Source organism: Sinocyclocheilus rhinocerous, unplaced genomic scaffold (assembly GCF_001515625.1).
Source record: "Sinocyclocheilus rhinocerous isolate Xijiao unplaced genomic scaffold, SAMN03320098_v1.1 scaffold43, whole genome shotgun sequence".
Lineage (NCBI taxonomy): Eukaryota > Metazoa > Chordata > Actinopteri > Cypriniformes > Cyprinidae > Sinocyclocheilus > Sinocyclocheilus rhinocerous.
In genome coordinates, this window is record NW_015628370.1 from 948,588 (window position 1) to 954,442 (window position 5,855).

Sequence of the window (5,855 nt, forward strand, 5' to 3'; positions counted from 1 at the left end):
ACTTAATTTCACCATAAACAAAAGCTAAATTATAATATCAAAGTAGAATTTTCTCTTGTGCCAAAACTAAAACAATTTCGTAATCAATGATTAATTTTGTTTACTTACTAAATGTACTTACTAAATAAAGACAACTTCAAATACATTAGTATTTATTGTAATGTGATGTGATATTTTCTATGTACTAAAAAAACGGAACAAAACAGGTTTAACCTAGAGATCATTGGACCAATATAAAAATGCAAATAAATGACATGCCCGTTTCACTTTTTCAGTGTACTCAGTGCATGAAACACTGCAAATGACATATTCAAATGAAAAAGAACAGTACGCTAAAAAATATGTGTGTGTTTAAATATGGGTTGGTGGGTGCAAGGCTGGAATCACCGGACATTGCTGAAGATTTCCAGAAGAGAGGTGCATATCACATGACTGAGCCCTTTATACCAGCAAACCACAATTACATAATTCTGTTGCATAAGACTCCAGATTCGAGGGGTTACAGAATGGCTGGGGTTGAAAGCTTCGTCAGAAAGTTGGTCTGTTGTGAGTTTTGTATTCCAGACAAAATAAATTTTTACGACACATCGGTCAATCAATCACATATTTGCACCTGAATGCCAGCTGTCATCAGAATGTCTGCTCCAATAAGGCCTTGTGGGTTTGTGACAATAAAACTGAATGGGTTCCAGATTTGCTGTTGGTCTGCGTGCCAAAAAAGCTGAGTTCTGTAGTGCCATATGTTGCCGTACGGTCACAGGAACCTAAAGCACTAATATCCCTGTCCTTCCTTTATTAACTCCAGGATGCAATGCAGCAATAATAGCCATTAATGACATGAAAAACAATGGAGCTGTGTGCAGGTTTATCTGTGATTCAGCTGTATTGAATTAGAACATGGAATACTGTAAGCGAATTGAATTGAACTACCCTTTTGAAACGAAATGTAGTTCAGCATACATAAAAAGATTTCGGAAATCATTTATTTTTAAAAGAATATACTTAAGTGCAAACAGAATGTTTTCAGACACTAAATTGCATGTTAATCGCAATTAAATAAAAATGTGCTATAGTTTACATTTATATTAAATGCAGCTATCTGAAATTTTCTTTATAGGACTCAAGTACATCTTTATATATAATATCATAATTACTTCTATTGTCTTTGAAATATGGTTAAAGTTACTGCTGAATGCACTGACAAGCATTTATGCTAAACTAAAATATGTCATTTCTATTTAAACCTGAATGTCATCTATTTAAATGTAAAAAATACTGATAAGTAGCAATTTAGTAAATGTAAAATATATTAACTTTAAATGTAATATTTAATAACACACTACAGTATAAATTATAATATAATATAATATAATATATATAATTCAGACTATAAAGCAGCTTTACAGGAAATAATACAGTTTCATAATTTAGCCTTGTGTAAAGAAGTGTGCTTAGTTTGTAATTACAACCAAATGTATTGTTTCCTAACTGAAGAATATTGCAGCACTGACCAATTCTTTTTTTCCTCTTTATTACTGTACAGCTGCTTTGAAACAATCTGTATTGTAAAAAGCACTACATAAATAAACATGACTTGGCAATGAATTAATGGAAATTGAGACACTGCAACTTTAACTGAATACCTCTACACATCCACTGATCCACAGGGTGTGAATGTGACCATTATTACTCAAAATGCCCATTATATAATAACATAATGACGCGTAATTAACTTAATGAAATGAGAGATTTATTACTTTTTTGTGGGAGGGACGAAGAAACATCTAGGTGAACTTGGTTACAAATATTGTCATTTTCGCCCCCAATTATTTTGAGCTCAAACAATGTGCTAGATGTAAAGGTAAAGGAAAGTAGCAGAAATGGTTCTTAAGCAGCTCTAGATTGAGTGGATAATGTGAGCCGTGGCCGATCCTGACACACATGTCTCTCACTCCTTCAGTTTCTGCTCAGGGGCCCCTGTAAGGTTAGGCCTTATTAATATTCAGAAGGCATTTGCTGCATATGGGACCCAAGAGAGACAAACAGAACGAGCTTTCAGAGAGACTGTGTTTAGATAGCGGCACACAGGATGCTGGGAAAGACAGGGGTCCCCCCGTCCTTCAGACGTACACAGTTTCACATGCTGTGAAGCGCTCAGAAAATTTAACTGAGAGTGAGCAGACTCGTGTATATTTTGTGCTTTTCTGTGTGTCTGAAAGATTTTCTCTATCCGCTTTTTTTTTTTGTTATGCATTTTGTATTTCAAATTTAATTTGAATTGTGCCCGTTTTTCATTTCATTTTCATTTTTTGGATATTGAACCACACATTTTGTTGGCTAGAATGCACAACTGTTATGCATTTTGTATTTCAAATTTAATTTGAATTGTGCCCGTTTTTCATTTCATTTTCGTTTTTTGGATATTGAACCACACATTTTGTTGGCTAGAATGCACAAAAACGCTCTGTTTAATAATATAAAGTAAGCATATGAGTATGTTTTGATTGTCTGTGTGGTTGTAACTCCATATAAGCATGAAATCAGTTGGCCGATTGGCATGCTTCTGAACTGCTTGTATTCAAGAGGAAAATGACAAACATGTGAGTGAACTGTTTACATAAATCCACATTCATACAGCCTATCTCAACCTACTGAATACTGAAAGGCTCATAATTGTCTAATAAATGGTACAAATCAGGCTGTTTTGTCAAGCAGGGACAGAAGAGTGTTCAGTTTATCAGAACTGCCAATGCATACGAATAATTCGCAGTACTATGAAAAATATTCTGTGGGTGATGATACTGTAAATTATTTATTTAAAGAAATCTGGGCTCTTAAATGCAGAGCCATTGAAGGTAGGGTTCACAATATCACAAGCAATGCACAACCTACAGTATGAAGACACTAATTAAAAATAAATAATAAAATCTGGCAAGCAGATTTTTCTTTCAGTTATTTATTTTATAACCTTTTTAATAAAAAAAAAACATATTTTAAAAGGGCATGGTGATTATGCCTGCTTTGAAATCAGTGCTGACCTTTACTTCAATGTCATCGCCAGTCTTAAAGGGATAGTTCACCGAGAAATCTTTTACTCGCTCTTATGCTGTTTCAAACCTCAAACAGTAGGCTTTATAGGGTTAAGTACTGTAGTCTATATGAAGATTTACTATAGTAAACATAGTTACCACTGTAGTGACAGACAACTCGAGTAAAGACATCCCTAAACAGCACATAAAAACAAATCTGCGGAGCTGTGTTTGGTCTAATCTCTTCCTGTTGAATTTGGTGGTTCTTGGCCAGAATAAGCTCCAAAGTGAACCAGACTTTAAGACACAAGTCAGAGGTCCTGAGGTCAAAAGTTTAAACAGGAGCCCTTGGACTTACATTTTCCCTCTTGGTTAACACCAATGAGCTAAAAGTCAACAAACACCTGGGAACTTTGACCTTAAAAAGAAAAATTCATAATGACAGGCATAGTGCTCATCAGGTAAGAAAGTGCTAGCAACCCATAGTATTTTTTTAAACGTGACTTGAGATTTGGTGTTGTTTAGTCTGTGTTTGTTACTTTGTTTTATTTGTTTTCCTCGGTTACCCTGGCAACCACTTCAAGTGTTCTAAAGTTGGACAAGGGGTGAGCACTGAAACAGTTTGGTTCTTGTTGCCATGGGAACAGAAATTCACTCTTCCACACACACACACACACATCTGGGAATTCCTCTGCATGTCATTACAGGTGGCTTCCCTCACAGAATGAGTGGAAAAGTCATTAAACTACACATTCCCTCAATGAATGTTTTACACCATTAAACACACACACACAGGCATGTGCCGTCTTTTATTCAGGCCCAGTGTCACCGACTGCAAAAAGTGACAATGCATTAAATAACGGCTGATATGCTCTGGCTGGAGTCGCCCACTCAAGTGGTTGCAGAAACAGCTGCGTGTCGACACCGGTTCCTCCCTATAGTACAGATCTATGATCAGATTTCTCTATTTCACTCCAAAACTCTTATCATCACAAAACAAACCACAAAAAAAACTTCATAATCACTGCTGGGGAGATTACTTACAATTTGTAGTCCATTACTGATTCCAGATTACATGATAAAAACTTTAGTTAGTAATGTAATCCTTTACATTACACATTTTAGATATTATAATCAGACTACTTTTTGATTACTTAGAATTAGAAGTTGCTCTGCTACGTCTGCGCCAGGGAAATCATCCCATTGAGGACTATGTGGAGTTTGTTGGCTATGCTACCAGGTGGGATTCAATGATGTGTCTCTAAACAGCATTTTACGGAATGGATTAAGTGAGTTCTTGAATTACTTGATGCCTGATAGCGATGTTCCGGGGACTCTAGAGGAATATATTGACTATGCTCTGCTGCTGAATGGTTTCTTATTTACTCTGGGAATTGCGGATGTGGGACTATACATCCCAAGAACGTATAGCTGTGGGGTATGGTCCACTACGGACCTTACCAGTTATAGCCATTCTGGTCCCTGCGCTCCCTAGTCTGGTGGCCCTAGATGAGGTGGTCGGGTGGTTCTGGGGGTCATTCCACTGTCCACAGTGAGTCTGATTCAAATTTGTGTGTGTGCTACTTCTTTAATTGAAACTTTAAACAATGTGATAGTTAGGAGAGGTTTCTTCAAACAAAAGATCAGAGAAAAGCCCTGTTCTGTCATTCATTGGCGTAATGTGAGGAGAGGGAAAAAAGTGGGGGGAAAAGGAAAGGAGAAATAAATGGAGACAGAAGCACAAAATGGATCTAATGTATTTCTAGCTAAGAAAGCATATGGACTTTCTTGCTGGAGACCAGCTTTGACCAATTTTGTTTTATGCTGGTCTAGTCGGTGGAACAATAAAACAATGCCAAAACGTAGCATTCAAAACACAGCATAAGCTGATCTTTTTAGCATCGTTGTCACTTTAGTAGGGTTTCCCATGTTTCCTTGTCAAATCTGAAATTATGTATCATGTTCTGACCCAATTAGCCTCCAGTACCAGACAGAGCAAGAGGAAGACGAAAAGAGAAACACACAGATGAACAGAATAGACGATGGGTGTCACCCTACACTGGCAAATGTTGAGTATTTTTTTTCATCTCAGGCACAGATATTAACCAGATGCCTCTGTATAACTCTTTCTTTGTCAATTGCCATTTACACCACTTGCAGAAAACAGCAGTGAGCATGTAAACAATATTCTGAACTGCAAAACATATGGTCCTCCATCTCAGCCTGGCTCCCTTGAGGTCCCGTTTTGTTTCCACAAACATTCAATTTCATGATTTACAACATGATTCCCATTGCTTATGAACAGTTCTGAACAGAAATATTTGGACTGAGTAATCAAAATAAGCTTCAATCCGAATCTTTTGAGAATCAGTTATCAAGCGTTTGTCACAGCAGGCCATGCTTCATGGTACACATGCACAGCTGTCTGAATCTGACAGCAAGCTGTATTCATGCTTCCCTTAAGAGTTTTAAATTAATATCACAGGGAACGATCTGTCACACTCGAATGGTCGAGGCGCCCCGCTAGCCATAGTTTTTCACCAAGTGGTTTTTACTGTTCTTCTATTAATTGCAATTCCATATTCTATAACTCATGCTGTGCTATTACAGTGAGTCAAGAGGACATTGCCTTTGCTGCCCCGAAATCATTAACTTGTTTAAGAAATAAGATATTTTCTGTCTAGTACACCAGTCTGTCTTCCCTTTATTTATTTTTATATGACATTCACAACTTCTGTAATGGATGAAACTAGGCCAGAGTTCCTGACCGTTTTTTTTTTTTTTTTTTTTTGGAAAAGTTACCTGAAAAATGTAAGGACTTTTTTT